Source organism: Azolla caroliniana, unplaced genomic scaffold, assembly GCF_043228905.1.
Source record: "Azolla caroliniana isolate FFs.n. ecotype wild unplaced genomic scaffold, voAzoCaro1.0.p SCAF_20, whole genome shotgun sequence".
NCBI lineage: Eukaryota > Viridiplantae > Streptophyta > Polypodiopsida > Salviniales > Salviniaceae > Azolla > Azolla caroliniana.
Window position 1 is genome coordinate 972,282 of NW_028230455.1, and position 24,233 is coordinate 996,514.

The 24,233-nt window shown below is 35.7% G+C and overlaps 7 non-coding genes across 7 annotated transcripts; all 7 read left to right on the plus strand.

Annotated features, from left to right (window-relative positions):
* The first annotated feature begins 16,281 nt into the window (after positions 1 to 16,281).
* On the plus strand, positions 16,282 to 16,353 carry TRNAG-UCC (transfer RNA glycine (anticodon UCC)). The gene has a single exon. It is a non-coding gene; the product is annotated as a tRNA-Gly (tRNA).
* Positions 16,354 to 17,405: 1,052 nt separating this feature from the next.
* On the plus strand, positions 17,406 to 17,477 carry TRNAG-UCC (transfer RNA glycine (anticodon UCC)). The gene has a single exon. It is a non-coding gene; the product is annotated as a tRNA-Gly (tRNA).
* Positions 17,478 to 19,937: 2,460 nt separating this feature from the next.
* TRNAG-UCC (transfer RNA glycine (anticodon UCC)) lies at positions 19,938 to 20,009 on the plus strand. The gene has a single exon. It is a non-coding gene; the product is annotated as a tRNA-Gly (tRNA).
* Positions 20,010 to 20,633: 624 nt separating this feature from the next.
* Positions 20,634 to 20,705, plus strand: TRNAG-UCC (transfer RNA glycine (anticodon UCC)). The gene has a single exon. It is a non-coding gene; the product is annotated as a tRNA-Gly (tRNA).
* Positions 20,706 to 21,346: 641 nt separating this feature from the next.
* On the plus strand, positions 21,347 to 21,418 carry TRNAG-UCC (transfer RNA glycine (anticodon UCC)). Its single transcript has one exon. It is a non-coding gene; the product is annotated as a tRNA-Gly (tRNA).
* Positions 21,419 to 22,059: 641 nt separating this feature from the next.
* On the plus strand, positions 22,060 to 22,131 carry TRNAG-UCC (transfer RNA glycine (anticodon UCC)). Its single transcript has one exon. It is a non-coding gene; the product is annotated as a tRNA-Gly (tRNA).
* A 780-nt stretch (positions 22,132 to 22,911) lies between these two features.
* TRNAG-UCC (transfer RNA glycine (anticodon UCC)) lies at positions 22,912 to 22,983 on the plus strand. The gene has a single exon. It is a non-coding gene; the product is annotated as a tRNA-Gly (tRNA).
* The last annotated feature ends 1,250 nt before the right edge of the window (positions 22,984 to 24,233 follow it).

Sequence of the window (24,233 nt, forward strand, 5' to 3'; positions counted from 1 at the left end):
TAAAATAGTAATTTGTTGAAGTCCCTGTCGTAATGTTACGTTCTTCGACAGTTTCATTAGCAGAAGTTTAAATGTCTCCAACAAATTGATGTCCTATAAATATTTTGTGCAAAACCCGTTTTAATAAACTAGTTCCCTTTTTATCTTATAAGAAACATAGCGTCACCTTTTGGTCGCTCACATAAACCATAGAAAATATCATGGAGTCAGGTCTGATATGCGATATTTGTGCGGCTTTAGCCGTACAAACAGGATATTTTTCTTGAAAGCAATAACCAACGTTTCAATATTCCGCAAGCGTAAGCTATGTCCTTTAAAACGATATTCGAATTGGATAGACAAAATGTATTCGAAAGATTCGAGAATATAAAATTGTTGAATGACTCTCATAATTAGATTGTAAGAACAAGAGATAAAAATGAATTAATCTGTTGATTAGCTTACATAGCTTGGTTTTGTTGATTTCTTTCATTTGTATGCGAGAAGAAAGTAAGGTTCAGTTTTTATTCGTACAGGTATAGGACTCCCATAATTATGCGACTACTCAACAATAATTTTATCTTGCCTATTTTAAGTTTCTCATAAGCTTCGACTCAAGAAGATGGAAATTGCGCTTGTAGTCCAACGGTTAGGATAATTGCCTTCCAAGTAATAGACCCGACTTCAACTCTCGGCAAGCGCATACCATGTTATTTCAACCAGTACTCACAATCTACAATAGAAATCTATTGAAGTCCCTGTCGTAATGTTACGTTCTTCGACAGTTTCATTAGCAGAGGTTTTAATGTCTCCAACAAATTGATGTCCTATAAATATTTTGTGCAAAAACGGTTATAATAAACTAGATTCCTTCTTATCTTATAAGAAACATAACGTCACCTTCTTGTCGCTGACATAAAACATAGAAAACATTAACGACTTGGGTTTGATATTAGATATTTGTGCGGCTTTAGCCGTACAATTAGGATATTTTTCTTGAAAGCATTAACCAACGTTTCAATATTCCGCAAGGGCAAGCTATGACCTTTAAAGTGATACTCGAATTGGATAGACAAAATGTATTCCATAGATTCGAGAATATAAAATTGTTGAATGACTTTCATAATTAGATTGTAAGAACAAGAGATAAAAATGATTTAATCTGTTGAATAGCCTACATAGCTTGGTTTTGTGGATTTCTTTCATTTGTATGCGAGGGGAAAGTATAGGACTCCCATAATTATATGACCACCCAACAATAATTTTATCTTGCCTATTTTAAGTTTCTGATAAGCTTCCAAAGTAGTAGATTGAAATTGCGCTTGTAGTCCAACGGTTAGGATAATTGGCTTCCAAGCAATAGACCCGAGTTCAACTCTCGGCAAGTGCATACCATGTTATTTCAACCCTTTCGTAATGTTACGTTCTTCGAAAGTTTCACTAGAAGAGGTTAAAACGTCTCCAACAAATTGAAGTACAGATTGAAAGCAATTACCAACGTTTCAATATTCCGCAAGCGAATGTTATGTCCTTTAGTGCGATACTCGAATTGGATAGACAAAACGTATTCGATAGATTCGAGAATATAAAATTGTTGAATGATTTTCATAATTAGATTATAAGAACAAGAGATAAAAATGAATTAATCTGTTGATTAGCTTACATAGCTTGGTTTTGTGGATTTCTTTCATTTGTATGCGAAAAGAAAGTAAGGTTCAGTTTTTATTCGTACAGGTATAGGACTCCCATAAATATGCGACTACTCAACAATAATTTTATCTTGCCTATTTTATGTTTCACATAAGCACTAGAAGTATCGCGCTTGTAGTCTAACGGTTAGGATAATTGCCTTCTAGGCAATAGACCCGAGTTCAACTCTCGGCAAGTGTATACCATGTTATTTCAACCAGTACTCACGATCTAAAACAGAAATCTATTCAAGTCCCCTTCGTAATGTTACGTTCTTGCAGTTCTTGCAGAGTTTCATTGGCAGAGGTTAAACTGTTTCCAACAAATTGAAGTCCTATAAATAATTTGTCCAAAAACTGTTTTAATAAACTAGATACGTTTTTATCTTATAAGAAACTTAGAATCACCTTTTGGTCACTCACATAAATCATAGAAAACATTAAGCACTCAGGTTTGATATGAGATATTTGTGCGACTTTAGAAGTATAATTAGAATATTTTTTTTCAATGCAATAAGCAACGTTTCAATATTCCGCAAGCGCATGCTATGTCCTTTAGAGCGGTACTCAAATTGGATAAAAAAAATGTATTCGATAGATTCGAGAATATAAAATTGTTCACTAACATTCATAAGTAGATTGTAAGAACAGGAGATCAAATTGAATTAATCTGATGAGTAGCTTACATATGTTGTTTAAGTGGATTTCTTGCATTTTTATGCGAGAAGAAAGTAAGGTTCAGGTTTTATTCGTATAGGTATACGACTCCCATAATTATGCGACTACTCAACAATAATTTTATCTTGTGTATTTTATGTTTTTGATAATGTTCCACTGGAAGTAGGTGGAAATTGCGCTTGTAGGCCAACGGTTAGGTTAATTCCCTTCCAAGCAATAGACACGAGTTCAACTCTCGACAAGTGCATGCCATGTTATTTCAATCAGTACTCAGGATATAAAAGAGAAATCTATTGAAATCCGTTTTATAATGTTATGTTCTTCAATAGTTTCATTAGCAATAAATTAAAGTCCTATAAATTGAAGTTCAAATTGAAAGCAATAACCAACGTTTGAATATTCCGCAAATGCATGTTTTGTCCTTTAGAGCGGTACTCGAATTGGATAAACAAAATCTATTCGATGACTTTCATAATTAGAGAGTTTCAATATTCCGAAGGCGCACGCTATGTCCTTTAGAGCGGTACTTCAATTGGATAAACAAAATCTATTCGATTAGATTCGAGAATATAAAATTGTTGGATGAGTTTCATAACTACATTGTAGAAACAAGAGATCAAATTAAATTATTCTGATGTTTAGCTTAAAAAGGCTATTTTTGTGGACTTGTTTCATGTGTATGCGAGAAGAAAGTAAGCCTCACTATTTGTTCGCTCAGGTATAGGACTAACATTTACATGCGACTACTCAACAATAATTTTCTCTCCTATATTTTTTGTTTTTGACAAACTTCCCTTCGAAGCAAGGTTAAATTGTGCTTGTAGTCCAACGGTTAGGATAATTGCCTTCCAAGCAATAGATCCGAGTTCAACTCTAGCCCTAGCTACTTGTGAGCCTCTAGCCCTACATTTACGATATTTTTCTTGAAAGCAATAGACTACGTTTCATAACTAGATTCTAAGAACACGGGAAAAAATTGAATTAATAAGATATATTGCTCAAATAAGCTATTTTTAAGGACTTCTTTCATTTGTATGCTAGAAGAATGTAAGGCTTACTATTCGTTCACTTAAGTAACAATTGGTAAAGGTTAAGGACTAACATTGATATGCAAGTACTCCACAATACTTTTACCATGTATGTGTTTTGTTTGCGATGAAATTACGTTGGAAGTAGGCTCAAATTATGCTTGTAGTCCATAATAATCGTGAGTTCAACTCTCGGCAAGCGCACACCATGTTATTTCAAGCACTACTTACTATCGAAAAGAGAAATATATTCAATTCCCTTCGACAATTTCACGTTGTTGGAGAGTTTCATTAGCAGAGTTTAAAAACTCTCCAACAAATTGAATTCTTATAAATATTTGGTCATAAAACGGTCTCTCTAAACTAGTTTCGTTCTTATCTTATAAAGAATGTTAGAGTCACCCTTAGCTCTCTCTCATAAAAAAAGGTAAAGATCAAGGACTCAAGTTCATGTGAGATATTTGTGCGCCTGTAGGCCTAATTTTAGGATATTTTTCTTCCAAGAAATAGACCATGTTTGAACATTCCTCAACAACACGCTATGTGTTTTAGAGTAGTACTTCAATTGGACATGCAAAATCTATACGATTTGATTCGAGAATATAACATTGTTGGACGAGTTTCATAACTAGATTGCAAGAACATGGGAAAAGATTGAATTAATCTTATGTTTAAGTCAAAGAAGTTGTTTTTGTGGAATTGTTTGATTTATATGCGAGAAGAAAGTAAGGCTCAATATTTATTCGCATATGTGTAGGACACACATTTATATGCAACTACTCAACAATAATTTTATCTTTTCTATTTTTTGTTTTTAATAAACTTCCATTGGAAGCAGGTGGAAATGGCGCTTGTCTATTCAAGTCCCTTTGATAATTTTATCTTGACTATTCAAGTCCATTTGATAATGTCACGTTCTTCGAGAGTTTCACAAGTAGAGGCTAAAAAGTCTCCAACAAATTGAATTCCTATAAATATTTGGTCGAAAAAGGGTTTCACTAAACTAGATTCGTTTTTATCTGATAAGAAAGTTCGGGTCACTTCTTGCTCGCTCACATAAAACATGGTAAAGATTAAGGACTTAGGTTTGATATGAGATATTTGTGCGGCTTTAGCCGTACAATTAGGATATTTTTGTTGAAAGCAATAACCAACGTTTCAATATTCCAAGCGCAAGCTATGTCCTATCGAGCGGTATTTCAATTCGATAAAAAAAATCTATTCAATTCGATTCGAGAATATAAAAGTGCTCTATAAGTTTCATAACTTGATTGTAAGAAGACAAGATCAAATTGAGTTAATCTGATGTTTCTCTTAAACAAGCTACTTATTCGCACATGTATAGGACACATTTATATGCGACTAATCAACTATAATTTTATCTTGTCCATTTTTTGCTTTTGATAAACTTCCCTCGGAAGCAAGTTTAAATTGCGCCTGTAGTCCAATAGTTAAGATAATTGCCTTCCAAGCAATAGACCTGAGTTCAACTGTCGACAAGCGTATACCATGTTATTTCAAACAGTACTGGGGATCTAAAATAGAAATCTATTCAAGTTCCTTTGAGAATGTCACGTTCTTTCAAAGTTTCACTAGTAGAGGTTAAAAAGTCTCCAACAAATTAAATTCCTATAAATATTTGCTCCAAAAATGGTTTTACTAAACTAAATTCATTTTTATCTTATACGAAACTTACAGTCACCTTTTAGTTGGTCACATAAAACATGCAGAAGATTTAGGACTCAGGTTTGATATGAGATATTTGTGCGGCTATAGCCCTACAATTAGGATATTTTTCTTGAAAGCAATAACTAACGTTTCAATATTTCGCAAGCCTAAGCTATATCCTTTAGAGCGGTATTTTAATTGGATAAACAAAATCTATTCGATTAGATTCGAGAATATAAAATTGCTGGATGATTTGCATTACTAGATTGTAAGAACACGAGATCAAATTGAATTAATATGATGTTTAGCTTAAACAAGCTGTTTTTATGGACTTGTTTCATTTGTATGCAAGAATAAAGTAAGGTTCACTATTTATTCGCTCAGGTATAGCACTCACATTTATATGCGACTACTCAACAATAATTTTATCTTGTGTATTTTTTGTTTTTGATAAACTTCCAATCAACAATCAGGTTGAAATTGTGCTTGTAGTCCAACGGTTAGGATAATTGCCTTCCAAGCAATAGACCCGAGTTCAACTCTCTGCAGGCGGATACCACCTTATTGCAACCAGTACTCACGATCTAAAAGAGAAATCTATTCAAGTCTCGTTGATAATGTCACGTTCTTCGAGAGTTTCATTAGCAGAGGTTAAAAAGTCTCCAACAAATTGAAGTCCTATAAATATTTGGTCCAAAAACGGTTTTAATAAATTAGATTCGTTTTTATCTTATCAGAAACTTAGGGTCACCTTTTGGTCGCTCACATAAAACATAGAAAACATTAAGGACTCAAGTTTGATATGAGATATTTGTGTAGCTTTAGTCATACAATTAAGATATTTTTCTTGAAAGCAATAACCAACGTTTCAATATTCCGCAAGCGCAAGCTATATCCTTTAGAGCGGTATTTCAATTGGATAAACAAAATCTATTCGATTAGATACGAGAATATAAAATTGTTGGATAAGTTTCATAACTAGATTATAAGAACACAGGTATAGGAGTCACATTTATATGTGACTACTCAACCATAATTTTATTTTGTATATTTTTTATTTTTAACAAACTTCCCTTGGAAGTAGGTTTAAATTTTGCTTGTAGTCCAACGGTTAGAATAATTGCCTTCCAAGTCACACACCCGAGTTCAACTCTCGGCAAGCCCATACCATGTTATTTCATCCAATACTCACGATCTAAGAGAGAAATCTCGTCAAGTCCCTTTGATAATGTTACGTTCTTTGAGAGTTTCATTACCACAGGTTAAAAAGTCTCCAACAAATTGAATTCCTCTAAATATTTGGTCCAAAAACGGTTTCAATAAACTAGATTCGTTTTTATCTTTATAAGAAACTTCGGGTTAGCTTTTGCTCGCTCACATAAAACATGGAAAAGATTAAGGACTCAGGTTTTATATGAGATATTTGTGCGGCTATTGCCGTATAATTAGGTTATTTTTCTTGAAAGCAATAACCCACGTTTCAATATTTCGCAAGCGCACCCTATGTGCTTTACAACGGTATTTCAATTGGATAAACAAAATCTATTCAAGTTTATTCGAGAATATAAAATTGTTGGATGAGTTTCATAACTAGATTGTAAGAACATGAGATCAAATGGAATTAATCTGATGTTTAGCTTCGTGTGATAGGGCCAATTGACCTCTTCTACCGCCGCGACCTCGTCCTCGATCACCGTCCGAATTCGAGAAGAACATTTGTCCTTCCGAACTCAAGAAGAACATTGATTGGAGTTCAAAGAATGAAGAATGGTTTTCTCTCGCCAAGATTGTCGTCTGGAATGGATCGAATTGTTCTGCGAGGCCGCCCAACCATACTTGGACCATCTCGTCTTCGTCGATGTTTATGTTGATGGAGCCAAGTGAGTTGCAAATGCTCTTAATTTGGGCGGTTTAGTCCAACAGGGACATGTCTTTTTGTAGAATGTTATTCAACTCTTGTCGGAGTTGAAGCTTGCGGGAGGTCGTGTTGGCGGCGAACATTTTCTTTAAGTTCTCCCACGCATCTTTGGGCGTCTTGGTGTCTGGAATGTTGCTAAGCATGTGGTCGTGGACACATGTTGCCAACCAATACATGACTTGACTCGCCGCTTGCTCCGATGTTGTCGGGTCAATTGTCTTGAACGCCGTTGATGTAGCTCCAATACCCATGGCTAACGAGGTATTGGGTCATCTTGTACTCCCAAGATGAATAATTGCTGCAGTCTTGCTTTTCACTAGGGAGCAAGCTACGCATTTGTGTGGTCATGTTGATTGTAGTGTCTTCTCTTCTTTTGCTTTTCTTCCTTCGATCATGTACACGTGCTACGTAGCGGCACTACGGTAGTCGATATCCGAATTTTGTCGTTAGCGTCTCGAATACACAATCACAGAGTTGGGTGGGCTTAGGGGATTTTGTAAACCACACGCTCTGATACCATGTTAAGAATTAGGTGATTAATTAAGCAAGGGCTAATTAGTACCTAATTATGTGATTAGTTGATAGACGGAAGATTAAGTGATATGTGTGTGTTTATGTGTGTGAAAAGAAGAGAGAGAGAGAGAGAAAGAGAGAGAGAGAGAGATAGAGAGAGAGAGACCGAGATACGCTTATGAACAACACAAGATGGGGGATGAGTAACTATATTAGATTAGCATTAACATCATCATCAAATACAAAAATACCTACAATGAGGTATATATAGATCTCATGTGCAAGGGTGCACATGTGTGAGGATAATATACGTACAAACGTGTAAGTCCTATATTAAATGTACTTGGGAGTGGAGGATCTAGAATATCCCACTTATGTACAACGTATTATTTAAGGCGTTATAGTCAACACTTCTAACTCGATTCTGTCTAGGTAACTACGAAGTTACATGGTTGAATAACTAACTAAAGTAAGTTTAGCTTGATCTCTCAAGAAGCTCAAACAAGTTGTTTTTGTGGACTTGTTTCATTTGTATGCTAGAATACAGTAGGGCTCACTATTCGTTCGCTTAGGTAACAATTGGTAACGGTTAAGGACTCACATTGATATGCAAGTAGTCCACAATACTTTTATCTTCTATATTTTTTGTTTGTGATGAAATTCCACTGGAAGTGGGCTCAAATTACGCTTGTAGTCTAACGGTTAGGATAATTACCTTCCAAGCAATAAACCCGAGTTCAACTCTCGACAAGTGCACACCATGTTAATTCAACCACAACCTATGATTGGAAAGAGAACTCCATTCAAATCCCTTTGACAATGTGACATTGTTCAAGAGTTTCAGTAACAGAGTCTAAAAACTCTCCAAAAAATTGAATTCCTATAAATATTTGGTCCAAAAACGGTTTCAATAAACTAGATTCGTTTTTATCTTATAGGAAACGTAGGGTCAACTTTTGCGCGCTAACATACAACATGGAAAAGATTAAGGACTCAGGTTTTATATGAGATATTTGTGCGGCTTTAGCCGTACAATTAGGTTATTTTTCTTGAAAACAATAACCCACGTTTCAATATTTCGCAAGCGCACCATATGTCCTTTACAACGGTATTTCAATTGGATAAACAAAATCTATTTAATTTTATTCGAGAATATAAAATTGTTGGATGAGTTTCATAACTAGATTGTAAGAACATAGGTATAAGAGTCACATTTATATGTGACTACTCAACCATAATTTTATCTTCTGTATTTTTTGTTCTTAACAAACTTCCCTTAAAAGTAGGTTGAAATTTTGCTTGTAGTCCAACGGTTAGAATAATTGCCATCCAAGCGATAGACCCGAGTTCAACTTTCGGCACGCGCATACCATGTTATTTCATCCAGTACTCACGATCTAAGAGAGAAATCTATTCAAGTCCCTTTGATAATGTCACGTTCTTCGAGAGTTTCATTAGAAAAGGTTAAAAAGTCTCCAACAAATTGAATTCCTCTAAATATTTGCTCCAAAAACGGTTTCAATAAACTAGATTCATATTTATCTTTATAAGAAACTGTTGGGAAACAGGTCCCTCCGGATGGGAAGGAAGAAGATCAGTGACGATGAACAAACCCGGTGAAGACCGGATGAGGAGTACCTGGCTACGGAGAGCCGGATGATACAGACCCGGTGTGAACCGGATGAGGAGTACCCGGCTACGGAGAGCCGGATGGTGCAGGCCCAGTATGAACCGGATGAGGAGTACCCGGCTACGGAGAGCCGGATGGTGCAGGCCCGGTATGAACCGGATGAGGAGTACCCCGCTACGGAGAGCCGGATGGTGCAGACCCGGTATGAACCGGAGGAAGAGACATATTCGTAAATATGTTTCGGAGAGCCCATTCTGGCTATATTTGTAAATAGCCGAAAAGTCATATTAGTATAAATATGACTTAGGGCAAACTAATATTGGGTTGTTGTCAATTTTTCTGTATTACACGATATTAGTGTGCGTAACGTTGTACACAAAAAGAGAGAGAGAGAAAGAGGTCGCTGCCTCTGTTGTAACCGCCGCCTGTGGCGAAGAGCGTGAGTCCGAGGTCGTTGCCTCCGTGAACTCACTGTTTTGTACATTCATACATAGTGACAGTTTGCAGCCTGTGGGCTGCCGTGGTTTTTCCTCTAGTTTGGGGTTTTCCACGTAAACCTCCTGTGTACCATTTCTCTTCTTTGTGTCGCGTTTCATTACCTGTTTTTCTGTGTATGAAAAGAATCTCGGTTGTGGCCGAGTCTTGCGCATAAGGAACGACAAGTTCCTGTTAGAAACTTAGGGTCAGCTTTTGCTCGCTCACATAAAACATGGAAAAGATTAAGGACTCAGGTTTTATATGAGATATTTGTGCGGCTTTTGTCGTATAACTAGGTTATTTTTCTTGAAAGCAATAACCGACGTTTCAATATTTCGCAAGCGCACCCACCCTATGTCCTTTACAACGGTATTTCAATTGGATAAACAAAATCTATTCAATTTTATTCGGGAATATAAAATTGTTGGATGAGTTTCATAACTAGATTGTAAGAACATGAGATCAAATGGAATTAATCTTATGTTTAGCTTCGTGTGATAGGTCCAATTGACCTCTTCTACTGCCGCAACCTCGTCCTCGATCACCGTCCGAATTCGAGAAGAACATTGATAGGAGTTCGAAGAATGAAGAAGGGTTTTCTCTCGCCAAGATTGTCGTCCGTAATGGATCGAATCGTTGTGCGAGGCCGCCCAACCATACTTGGACCATCTCGTCTTCGTCGATGTTTATGTTGATGGAGCCAAATGGGTTACAAATGCTCTTAATCTGGGCGGTTTAGTCCAACAGGGACATGTCTTTTTGTAGAATGTTATTCAACTCTTGTCGGAGTTGAAGCTTGCGGGAGGTCGTGTTGGCGGCGAATATTTTCTTTAAGTTCTCCCACGCATCTTTGGGCGTCTTGGTGTCTGGAATGTGGCTAAGCATGTGGTCGTGGACACATGTTGCCAACCAATACATGACTCGACTCGCCGCTTGCTCCGATGTTGTCGGGTCAATTGTCTTGAGCGCCGTTGATGTAGCTCCAATACCCATGGCTAACGAGGTATTGGGTCATCTTGTACTCCCAAGATGAATAATTGCTGCAATCTTGCTTTTCACTAGGGAGCAAGCTACGCATTTGTGTGGTCATGTTGATTGTAGTGTCTTCTCTTCTTTTGCTTTTCTTCCTTCGATCATGTACACGTGCTACGTAGCGGCACTACGGTAGTCGATATCCGAATTTTGTCGTTAGCGTCTCGAATACACAATCACAGAGTTGGGTGGGCTTAGGGGATTTTGTAAACCACACGCTCTGATACCATGTTAAGAATTAGGTGATTAATTAAGCAAGGGCTAATTAGTACCTAATTATGTGATTAGTTGATAGACGGAAGATTAAGTGATATGTGTGTGTTTATGTGTGTGAAAAGAAGAGAGAGAAAGAGAGAAAGAGAGAGAGAGAGAGATAGAGATAGAGAGACCGAGATACGCTTATGAACAACACAAGATGGGGGATGAGTAACTATATTAGATTAGCATCAACATCATCATCAAATACAAAAATACCTACAATGAGGTATATATAGATCTCATGTGCAAGGGTGCACATGTGTGAGGATAATATACGTACAAACGTGTAAGTCCTATATTAAATGTACTTGGGAGTGGAGGATCTAGAATATCCCACTTATGTACAACGTATTATTTAAGGCGTTATAGTCAACACTTCTAACTAGATTCTGTCTAGGTAACTACGAAGTTACATGGTTGAATAACTAACTAAAGTAAGTTTAGCTTGATCTCTCAAGAAGCTCAAACAAGTTGTTTTTGTGGACTTGTTTCATTTGTATGCTAGAATACAGTAGGGCTCACTATTCGTTCTCTTAGGTAACAATTGGTAACGGTTAAGGACTCACATTGATATGCAAGTAGTCCACAATACTTTTATCTTCTATATTTTTTGTTTGTGATGAAACTCCACTGGAAGTGGGCTCAAATTACGCTTGTAGTCTAACGGTTAGGATAATTGCCTTCCAAGCAATAAACCCGAGTTCAACTCTCGACAAGCGCACACCATGTTATTTCAACCACAACCTATGATTGGAAAGAGAACTCCATTCAAATCCCTTTGAGAATGTGACATTGTTCAAGAGTTTCAGTAACAGAGTCTAAAAACTCTCCAACAAATTGAATTCCTATAAATATTTGGTCTTAAAATGGTTTCTCAAAACTACTTTCGGTTTTAGGGTAAGAACACGGAAACAAATTGAATTAATCTAATATTTAGCTCAAACAAGCTGTTTTTATGGACTCGTTTCATTTGTATGCTAGAAGAAAGTAAGCCTCACTATTCGTTCGCTCAGGTAACAATTGGTAAAGGTTAAGGACTCACATTGATATGCAAGTTCTCTAGAATACTTTTATCTTGTATATTTTTTGTTTGTGATGAAATTCCACTGGAAGTAGGCTCAAATTACGCTTCAGGTCCAACGGTAAGGATAATTGCCTTCCAAACAATAAAACCGAGTTCAACTCTCGGCAAGCGCACACCATGTTATTTCAAGCACTACTTATTATCGATTCAATTCCTTTCGATAATGTCACGTTGTTGGAGAGTTTCATTAGCAGAGTTTAAAAATCTATACCACGTTTAAAAAGCAATAGACCACGTTTGAACAGACCGGAAGCGCACGTTATGTGCTTTAGAGCAGTACTTCAATTGGACACGCAAAATCTATACGATTTGATTCGAGACTATAACGTTGTTGGACGAGTTTCATAACTAAATTGCAAGAACACGGGAATAGATTGAATTAATTTGATGTTTAGGTCAAACAAGCTGTTTTTGTGGACGTGATTCATTTGTATGCTAGAAGAAAGTAAGGCTCACTATTTCTTCGCTCAGGTAACAATTGGTAAAGGTTAAGGACTCACATTGATATATAACTCGTATACAATAATTTTATCTTGTATATTTTTTGTTTGTGATAAAAATCCATTGGAAGGAGGCTCATATTGCGCTTGTATTCCAATGGTTAGTATAATTTCCTTACATGAAATAGACCTGAGTTCAACTCTCGGTAAGCGCACATCATCTTATTTCAACCACTACTTACGATCGAGAAGAGAAATCTATTTAATTCCCTTCGACAATGTCACGTTGTTCGAGAGTTTCATTAGTAGAGTCTAGAAACTCTCCAACAAATTAAGTTCTGATAAATATTTGGTCAAAAACGGTTCCTAAAACTAGCTTCATTTTATCTTATAAGAATGTTACGGTCACCTTATGCTCGCTCACATTAAAAATGGTAAAGATTAAGGACTTAGGTTCATATGAAATATTTGTGCGCCTGTAGTCCTACAATAGACCACATTTCAACATTCCGCAAGCGCACTCTATTTACTTTAGTGCAGTACTTCAATTGGATAAACAAAATCTATTCGATTGGATTCAAGAATATGACATTGTTCGATGAGTTTCATAACTAGATTTCAAGAACATGGGAACAAATTGAATTAATCTGATGTTTAGTTGAAACAAGTTGTTTTTGTGGACTTTTTTCATTTGTATGCTACAAGAAGGTAAGGCTCACTTTTCGTTCACTCATGTAATGATAGGTAAAGGTTAAGGACTAAAATTGATATCCAACTACTCAACAATAACTTTATCTTGTATATTGTTTGTTTGTGATAAAACTCCCTTGTGCGTACGTTCATATTGTGCTTGTAATCCAACGGTTAGGATAATCTCCTTCCAAGGAATAGAACTGATTTCAACTCTCAGCAAGCGCACACCATGTTATTTACAACACTACTTTAGATGGAAAAGCAAAAAAAATTCCAATTCCCTTCGACAAAGTCACGTTGTTGGAGAATTTCATTAGCGCAGTGTAAAAACTCTCCAGCAAATTGAATTCCTATAAATATTTGGTCAAAAAATGACAGGAACTACACGCATTAATCTCCGGAAACAACCGAAACAAAATCACTAAGTACTACACGCTCTGCTAAATCAATGCTCAGTCACAACCGAGTCTAGGATCAAACAGAGAAAAAATGGGAATGAAATGCACGACACAGAGAAGAGAAGAGTGCATAGGATGGTTAATGTGGAAAACCCTAAGAGGGAAAAACCACGGCAGCCCACAGACTGCAAACTATCACTATATCACAATGATTACAACAGTGAGCTCACGGAGGCAGCGACCTCGCGCTCACGATCTTCGCCACAAGCGGCGGTTACAACAGAGGCAACGACCTCTTCCTCTCTCTCTCTCTCTCTCTCTGTACACTGTTACGCGCTCTCTGATCTAGCGCCAACAAGAATGACAACAACAAAATAAAAGAGTTTGCCCTAAGTCATATTTATACTAATATGACTTTCCGGCTATTTACAAATATAGCCCCGATGGACTCTCATAAACATATTTACGAATATGTCCCTTCATCCGGTGAGCACTCCTCACCGGGCTTGCATCATCCGGCACTTGCCGGGCACATGTCATCCGGTTCTCACCGGGTCTTCACCTTCCGGCTCTTGCCGGGTACTCGTCATCCGGTTCTCACCGGGTCTTCTGTTGCCAGGTACTTGTCATCCGGTTCTCACCGGGTCTTCCGTAGCCGGGTCTTCCACATCTGGTTTGCTTATCAGTACTGTTCCTTATCACTTCCCATCCGGAGGGACATGTTTCCTAACAAAAAACAGTTTCTCAAAACTACTTTCGGTTTTATCCTATAAGAAAGTTAGGGTCGCCCTTTGCTCACTCACAAAAAACATGGTAAAGATTAAGGACTCAGGTTTGATATGACATATATGTGCACCTTTAGCCCTACAATTAGGATATTTTTCTATAAAGCAATAGCCTACATTTCAACATTCCACAAGCACAAGCTATGTCCTTTAGAGCGGTACTTCAATTGGATAAACAAAATCTATTCGATTTGAGTCGAGAATATAAAATTGGTGGATGAGTTTCATAACTAGATTGTAAGAACACGAGAACAAATTGAATTAATTTGATGTTTAGCTGAAAGAAGTTGTTTTGTTGGACTTGTTTCATTTGTATACTAGAAGAAAGTAAGACTTAGTATTTGTTCGCTCAGGTAACAATTGGTAAAGGTTAAGGACTGACATTCATATGCAACTACTCAAAAATAATTTTATCTTGTAAGTTTTTTAATTTTGGTAAAGATCGATTGAATGTAAATTCAAATTGCGCTTGTAGTCCAACCGTTAGGCTAACTGTCTTCCAAGCAATAGACCCAAGTTCAACTCTCGGCAAGCGCATACCATGTTATTTTAACCACTATTCACAATCTAAAACAGAAATCTATTCAAGTCCCTTCGACAATGGCATGTTCTTCAAGAGTTTCATAAGCAAGGTTTAAGAACTCTCCAACAAATTGAATTCCTATAAATATTTAGTCAACAATAATTTTATGTTGTATCTTTTTTGTTATTGATAAACTTCCCATTCAAAGTAGGGTCAAATTGCACTTGTAGTCCCTACTTACGATCTATAAGAGAAATCTATTCAAGTCCCTTCGACATTCTCACGTTCTTCGAGGGTTTCATTACCAGAGTCTAAAAACTCTCCAACAAATTGAATTGCTATAAATATTTAGTCAAAAAACGGTTTCTCTAAACTAGTTTCGTTTTTATCGTATAAGAATGTAAGGGTCACCTTTTGCTCGCTAACATAAAAAATGGTACACATTATGGACTCAGCTTGATATGAGATATTTGTGTGCCTATTGCCCTACAATTAGGATATTTTTCTTGAATGCAATAGACCACATTTCAACATTCCGCAAGTGCACACTATGTGCCTTAGCGCAGTACTTGCATCAGATAAACGAACTCTATCCGATTCGATTTGACAATATGACATTGGTGGATGAGTTTGGTAACTAGATTGTAAGAATATGGGAACAAATTGAACTAATATGAGAATATAATATTGTTCACTGACTTTCATAAGAAGATTGTAAGAACACGAGATCAAATTGAATTAATCTGATGAGTAGCTTACATAGGTTGTTTAAGTAGATTTCTTTCATTTTTATGAGAGAAGAAAGTAAGGTTCAGTTTGTATTCGTACAGGTATACGACTCCCATAATTATGCGACTACTGAACAATAATTTTATCTGGCGTATTTTATGTTTTTGATAATGTTCCACTAGAAGTAGGTGGAAATTGCGCTTGTAGGCCAACCGTTAGGATAATTCCCTTCCAAGCAATACACCCGAGTTCAACTCTCGGGAAGTGCATACCATGTTATTTCAACCAGTACTCACGATATAAAAGACAAATCTATTGAAGTCCCTTTTATAATGTTATGTTCTTTGAGAGTTTCATTAGCGGAGGTTAAAATGTCTCCAACAAATTGAAGTCCTATAAATTGAAGTCCTATTGAAAGCAATAACCAACGTTTCAATATTCCGCAAGCTCATCTTTTTTCCTTTAGTGTGGTACTCGAATTGGATAAACAAAATCTATTCGATGACATTGGAGAATCTAAAATTGTTGGATGACTTTCATAACTAGATTGTAATAACACGAGATCAAATTGAATTAATCTGATGATTAGCTTACATAGGTTGTTTTTGTGGATTTCTTTCATTTGTATGCGAGAAGAAAGTAAGGTTCAGTTTTTATTCGCACAGGTATAGGACTCCCATAATTATGCGACTACTCAACAATAATTTTTTCTTGCCTATTTTAAGTTTCTGATAAGCTTCCACAGAAGTAGATGGAAATTGCGCTTATAGTCCAACGGTTAGGATAATTGCCTTCCAAGCAATAGACCCGAGTTCAACTCTCGGCAAGCGCATACCATGTTATTTCAACTAGTACTCATGATCTAAAACAGAAATCTATTCAAGTCCCTTTCGTAATGTTACGTTCTTCGAGAGTTTCATTAGCAGAGGTTAAAATGTCTCCAACAAATTGATGTCCTATAAATATTTTGTGCAGAAACGGTTTTAATAAACTAGATTCCTTTTTATCTTATAAGAAACTTAGGGTCACCTTTTGGTCGCTCACATAAAACATAGAAAACATTCAAGACTCAGGTTTGATATGAGATATTTGTGCGGCTTTAGCCGTACAATTAGGATATTTTTGTTGAAAGCAATAACAAACGTTTCAATATTCCGCAAGCTCAAGCTATGGGCTTTAGAGCTGTACTCGAATTGGATAAACAAAATGTATTTGATAGATTCGAGAATATAAAATTGTTCAATAACTTTCATAACTACAATATAAAATTCTACAAGCACATGCTATGTCCTTTAGAGCGGTACTTCAATGGGATAAACAAAATCTATTCGATTCGATTCGAGAATAGAAATTTGGTGTCTGAGTTTCATAACTAGATTGTAAGAACACGAAAACAAATTGAATTAATTTGATGTTTAGCTAAAACAAGCTGTTTTGTTGGACTTTTTCATTTGTATGCTAGAAGAAAGAAAGACTCAGTATTTGTTCGTTTAGGTAACAATTGGTAAAGGTTAAGGACTGACATTCATATGCAACTACTCAACAATAATTTTATCTTGTAAATTTTTTATTTTTGGTAAAGATCGATTGAATGTAGGTTCAAATTGCGCTTGTAGTCCAACGATTAGGGTAGCTGCCTTCCAAGCAATAGACCCAAGTTCAACTCTCGGCAAGCACATACCATGTTATTTCAACCACTACTCACAATCTAAAAGAGAAATCTATTCAAGTCCCTTCGACAATGGCACGTTCTTCAAGAGTTTCATAAGCAAGGTTTAAGAACTCTCCAAGAAACTGAATTCCTATAAATATTTAGTCAACAATAATTTTATGTTGTATCTTTTTTGTTATTGATAAACTTCCCATTCGAAGTAGGGTCAAATTGCGCTTGTAGTCCAATGGTTAGGATAATTGCCTTCCAAGCAATAGACCCGAGTTCAACTCTCAGCAAGCGCATACCATATTATTTGAACCACTACTTACGATCTAAAAGAGAAATCTATTCAAGTCCGTTCGACATTCTCACGTTCTTCGAGGGTTTCATTACCAGAGTCTAAAAACTCTCCAACAAATTGAATTGCTATAAATATTTAGTCCAAAAATGGTTTCTCTAAACTAGTTTCGTTTTTATCATGTAAGGGTCACCTTTTGCTCACTGACATACAAAATGGTATAGATTATGGACTCACCTTGATATGAGATATGTGTGTGCCTATTGCCCTACAATTAGGATATTTTTCTTGAATGCAATAGACCACATTTCAACATTCCGCAAGTGCACGCTATGTGCCTTAGAGCAGTACTTGCATTGGATAAACGAACTCTATCCGATTGGATTCGACAATATGACATTGGTGGATGAGTTTGGTAACTAGATTGTAAGAACATGGGAACAAATTGAATTAATATGATGTTTAGCTCAAACAAGTTTTTTTTGTAGGCATGCTTCATTTGTATGCTAGAAGAAAGTAACGCTCAATATTCGTTCGCTCAGGTAACAATTCGTGAAGGTTAAGGACTCACATTAATATGCAACTACTCAAAAATAATTTTATCTTGTATATTTTTTTATTTATTCTGATAAACTTCGATTGAATGTAGGTTCAAATTGCTGTTGTAGTCCAATGATTAGGATACTTTCCTTCTATGCAATAGATCCGAGTTCAACTCTCAGCAAGCGGATACTATGTTAGCCCTACAATTAGGATATTTTTTGTTTTTGATAAATTTCCATTCAGGGCAGGGTCAAATTGCGCTTGTAGTCCAACGGTTAGGATAACTGCCTTCCAAGCAATAGACCCGAGTTCAACTCTCAGCAAGGGCATACCATGTTATTTCAACAATTACTCATGATATAAAAGAGAAATCTATTCAAGTCCCTTCGAAAATGTAAAGTTCTTCGAGAGTGTCATTAGGAGAGTCTAAAAACTCTCCAACTAATTGAATTCCTATAAATATTTGGTCAAAAAACATTTTGTCTAAACTAGTTTCGTTTTTATCTTATAAGAAAGTTAAGGTCACCTTTTGCTCGCTCACGTAAAACATGGTGAAGATTAAGTACTCAGGTTTGATATGAGATATTTGTGCGCGTTTAGCCCTACAATTAGGATATTTTTCTTGAAAGCAATAGCCCACGTTTCAACAATCCACAAGGGCACGATACGTCCTGTAGAGTGACACTTCAATTCGATAAACAACATCTATTCGATTCGATTTGAGAATATAAAATTGCTACATGAGTTTGATAACTAGATTGTAAGAACACTAGAACAAATTGAATTAGTCTGATGCTTAGCTCAAACAAACTAATTTTGTGGACTTGTTTCATTTGTATGCAAGAAGAAAGTAAGGCTCACTATTTGTTCGCTCAGGTATAGGATTCACATTTATATGCAGCTACTCAACAATAATTTTATCTCGTATATTTTTTGTTTTTGATAAACTTCCCTTGGAAGCATGTTTAAATTTTGCTTGTAGACCAACAGTTAGGATAATTGAATTAATCTGATGTTTAGCTCAAACAAGTTGTTTTTGTAGGCTTGCTTCATTAGTATGCTCAAGGAAAGTAACGGTCAATATTCGTGCGCTCATGTAACATTTGGTAAAGGTTAAGGACGCACATAGATATGCAATTACTCAAAAATAATTTTTTCTTGTATATTTTTAATTTTTGATAAATTTCGATTGAATGTATGTTCAAATTGCACTTGTAGTCCAACGGTTAGGATAATTGCCTTACAAACAATAGACCTGAGTTCAACTCTCGGCAAGCGCATACCATGTTATTTCAACCAGTACTCACGATCTACAACAGAAATTTGTTGAAGTTTCTATCGTAATGTTACGTTCTTCGACAATTTCATTAGCAGAGGTTTAAATGTCTCCAACTAATTGATGTCCTATAAATATTTTGTGCAAAAACCGTTTGAATAAACAAGATTCCTTTTTATCTTATAAGAAACAAAGCGTCACCGTCTGGTCGCTCACATAGAACATAGAAAACATCAAGGAGTCAGGTTTGATATGAGATATTTGTGCGGCTTTAGCCTTACAAATAGGATATTTTTCTTGAAAGCAATAACCAACATTTCAATATTCCGCAAGCGCAAGCTATGTCCTTTACAGCGATACTCGAATTGGATAGACAAAATGTATTCGAAAGATTCGAGAATATAAAATTGTTGAATGACTCTCATAATTAGTTATTAAGAACAAGAGATAAAAATAAATTAATCTGTTGATTAGCTTACATAGCTTGGTTTTGTTGATTTCTTTCATTTGTATGCGAGAAGAAACTAAGGTTCAGTTTTTATTCGTACAGGTATAGGACTCCCATAATTATGCGACTACTCAACAATAATTTTATCTTGCCTATTTTATGTTTCTCATAAGATTCCACAGAAGTGGATGGAAATTGCGCTTGTAGTCCAACGGTTAGGATAATTGCCTTCCAAGCAATAGACCCGAGTTCAACTCTCGGCAAGCGCATACCATGTTATTTCAACCAGTACTCACGATCTACAATAGAAATCTATTGAAGTCCCTGTCGTAATGTTACGTTCTTCGACAGTTTCATTAGCAAAGGTTTAAATGTCTCCAACAAATTGATGTCCTATAAATATTTTGTGCAAAAACCGTTTTAATAAACTAGTTTCCTTTTTATCTTATACGAAACATAGTGTCACCTTTTGGTCGCTCACATAAAACATTGAAAACATTAATGACTCAGGTTTGATATGAGCCGTACAAATCAGGATATTTTCCTTCAATGCAATAACCAATATTTCAATATTCCGCAAGTGCAAGCTATGTCCTTTAGAGCGATTATCGAATTGGATAGAGAAAATGTATTCGATAGATTCGAGAATATAAGATTGTTGAATGATTTTCATAATTAGATTGTAAGAACAAGAGATAAAAATGAATTAATTTGTTGATTAGCTTACAAAGCTTGGTTTTGTGGATTTCTTTCATTTGTATGCGAGAAGGAAGTAAGGTGCAGTTTTTATTCGTACAAGTATAGGACTCCCATAATTATGCGACTACTCAACAATAATTTTATCTTGCCTATTTTATGTTTCTCATAAGATTCCACAGAAGTGGATGGAAATTGCGCTTGTAGTCCAACGGTTAGGATAATTGCTTTCCAAGCAATAGACCTGAGTTCAACTCTCGGCAAGCGCATACCATGTTATTTCAACCAGTACTCACGATCTACAACAGAAATTTGTTGAAGTCCCTATCGTAATGTTACGTTCTTCGACAATTTCATTAGCAGAGGTTTAAATGTCTCCAACTAATTGATGTCCTATAAATATTTTGTGCAAAAACCGTTTGAATAAACAAGATTCCTTTTTATCTTATAAGAAACAAAGCGTCACCGTCTGGTCGCTCACATAGAACATAGAAAACATCAAGGAGTCAGGTTTGATATGAGATATTTGTGCGGCTTTAGCCTTACAAATAGGATATTTTTCTTGAAAGCAATAACCAACATTTCAATATTCCGCAAGCGCAAGCTATGTCCTTTACAGCGATACTCGAATTGGATAGACAAAATGTATTCGAAAGATTCGAGAATATAAAATTGTTGAATGACTCTCATAATTAGTTATTAAGAACAAGAGATAAAAATAAATTAATCTGTTGATTAGCTTACATAGCTTGGTTTTGTTGATTTCTTTCATTTGTATGCGAGAAGAAACTAAGGTTCAGTTTTTATTCGTACAGGTATAGGACTCCCATAATTATGCGACTACTCAACAATAATTTTATCTTGCCTATTGTAAGTTTCTCATAAGCTTCGACTCAAGAAGATGGAAATTGCGCTTGTAGTCCAACGGTTAGGATAATTGCCTTCCAAGCAATGGACCCGAGTTCAACTCTCGGCAAGCGCATACCATGTTATTTCAACCAGTACTCACGATCTAAAATAGAAATTTGTTGAAGTCCCTATCGTAATTTTACGTTCTTCGAGAGTTTCATTAGCAGAAGTTTAAATGTCTCCAACAAATTGATGTCCTATAAATATTTTGTGCAAAAACGGTTTGAATAAACTAGATTCCTTTTTATCTTATAAGAAACATAGCGTCACCTTCTGGTTGCTCACATAATACATTTATAATATTAAGGAGTCAGGTTTGATATGAGATATTTGTACGGCTTTCGCCGTACAATTAGGATATTTTTCTTGAATGCAATAACCAATGTTTCAATATTCCGCAAGTGCAAGCTATGTCCTTTAGAGCGATTATCGAATTGGATAGACAAAATGTATTCGATAGATTCGAGAATATAAAATTGTTGAATGAATTTCATAATTAGATTGTAAGAACAAGAGATAAAAATGAATTAATCTGTTGATTAGCTTACATAGCTTGGTTTTGTTGATTTCTTTCATTTGTATGTGAGAGAAAAGTAAGGTTCAGTTTTTATTCGTACAGGTATAGGACTCCTATAATTATGCGACTACTCAACAATAATTTTATTTTTCCTATTTCAAGTTTCTCATAAGCTTCGACTCAAGAAGATGGAAATTGCGCTTGTAGTCCAACGGTTAGGATAATTGCCTTCCAAGCAATAGACCCGAGTTCAACTCTCGGCAAGCGCATACCATGTTATTTCAACCAGGACTCACGATCTACAATAGAAATCTATTGAAGACCCTGTCGTAATGTTACTTTCTTCGACAGTTTCATTAGCAGAGGTTTAAATGTCTCCAACAAATTCATGTCCTATAAATATTTTGTGCAAAAACCGTCTGAATAAACTAGATTCCTTTTTATCTTATAAGAAACATAGCGTCACCTTCTGGTCGCTCACATAATACATAGAAAACATCAAGGAGTCAGGTTTGATATGAGATATTTGTGCGGCTTTAGCCGTACAAATAGGATATTTTTCTGGAAAGCAATAACCAACGTTTCAATATTCCGCAAGCGCAAGCTATGTCCTTTACAGCGATACTCGAATTGGATAGACAAAATGTATTCGAAAGATTCGAGAATATAAAATTGTTGAATGACTCTCATAATTAGATTGTAAGAATAAGAGATAAAAATGAATTAATCTGTTGATTAGATTACATAGCTTGGTTTTCTTGATTTCTTTCATTTGTATGCGAGAAGAAAGTAAGGTTCAGTTTTTATTCGATTGTTGAATGACTTTCATAATTAGATTGTAAGAACAAGAGATAAAAATGAATTAATTTGTTGATTAGCTTACAAAGCTTGGTTTTGTGGATTTCTTTCATTTGTATGCGAGAAGAAAGTAAGGTGCAGTTTTTATTCGTACAGGTATAGGACTCCCTCAATTATGCGACTACTCAACAATAATTTTATCTTGCCTATTTCAAGTTTCTCATAAGATACCACAGAAGTAGATGGAAATTGCGCTTGTAGTCCAACGGTTAGGATAATTGCCTTCCAAGCAATAGACCCGAGTTCAATTTTCGGCAAGCGCATACCATGTTATTTCAACCAGTACTCACGATCTACAACAGAAATTTATTGAAGTCCCTGTCGTAATGTTACGTTCTTCGACAGTTTCATTAGCAGAGGTTTAAATGTCTCCAACAAATTCATGTCCGATAAATATTTTGTGCAAAAACCGTTTGAATAAACTAGATTCCTTTTTATCTTATAAGAAACATAGCGTCACCTTCTGGTCGCTCACATAAAACATAGAAAACATCAAGGAGTCAGGTTTGATATGAGATATTTGTGTGGCTTTAGCCGTACAAATAGGATATTTTTTTGAAATCAATAACCAACGTTTCAATATTCCACAAGCGCAAGCTATGTCCTTTACAGCGATACTCGAATTGGATAGACAAAATGTATTCGAAAGATTCGAGAATATAAAATTGTTGAATGACTCTCATAATTAGATTGTAAGAACAAGAGATAAAAATGAATTAATCTGTTGACTAGCTTACATAGCTTGGTTTTGTTGATTTCTTTCATTTGTATGCGAGAAGAAAGTAAGGTTCAGTTTTTATTCGTACAGGTATAGGACTCCCATAATTATGCGACTACTCAACAATAATTTTATCTTGCGTATTTTAAGTTTCTCATAAGCTTCGACTGAAGAAGATGGAAATTGCGCTTGTAGTTCAACGGTTAGGATAATTGCCTTCCAAGTAATAGACCCGGCTTCAACTCTCGGCAAGCGCATACCATGTTATTTCAACCAGTACTCACAATCTAAAATAGAAATCTATTGAAGTCCCTGTCGTAATGTTACGTTCATCGACAGTTTCATTAGCAGAGGTTTAAATGTGTCCAACAAATTCATGTCCTATAAATATTTTGTGTAAAAACGGTTTTAATAAACTAGATTCCCTTTTATCTTATAATAAACATAGCGTCACCTTATGGTCGCTCACATAAAACATAGAAAACATCATGGAGTCAGGATTGATATGAGATATTTGTGCGGCTTTAGTCGTACAAATAGGATATTTTTCTTGAAAGCAATAACCAACGTTTCAATATTCCGCAAGCGCAAGCTATGTCCTTTACAGCGATACTCGAATTGGATAGACAAAATGTATTCGATAGATTCGAGAATATAAAATTGTTGAATGACTCTCATAATTAGATTATAAGAACAAGAGATAAAAATGAATTAATCTGTTGATTAGCTTACGTAGCTTGGTTTTGTTGATTTCTTTCATTTGTATGCGAGAAAAAAGTAAGGTTCAGTTTTTGT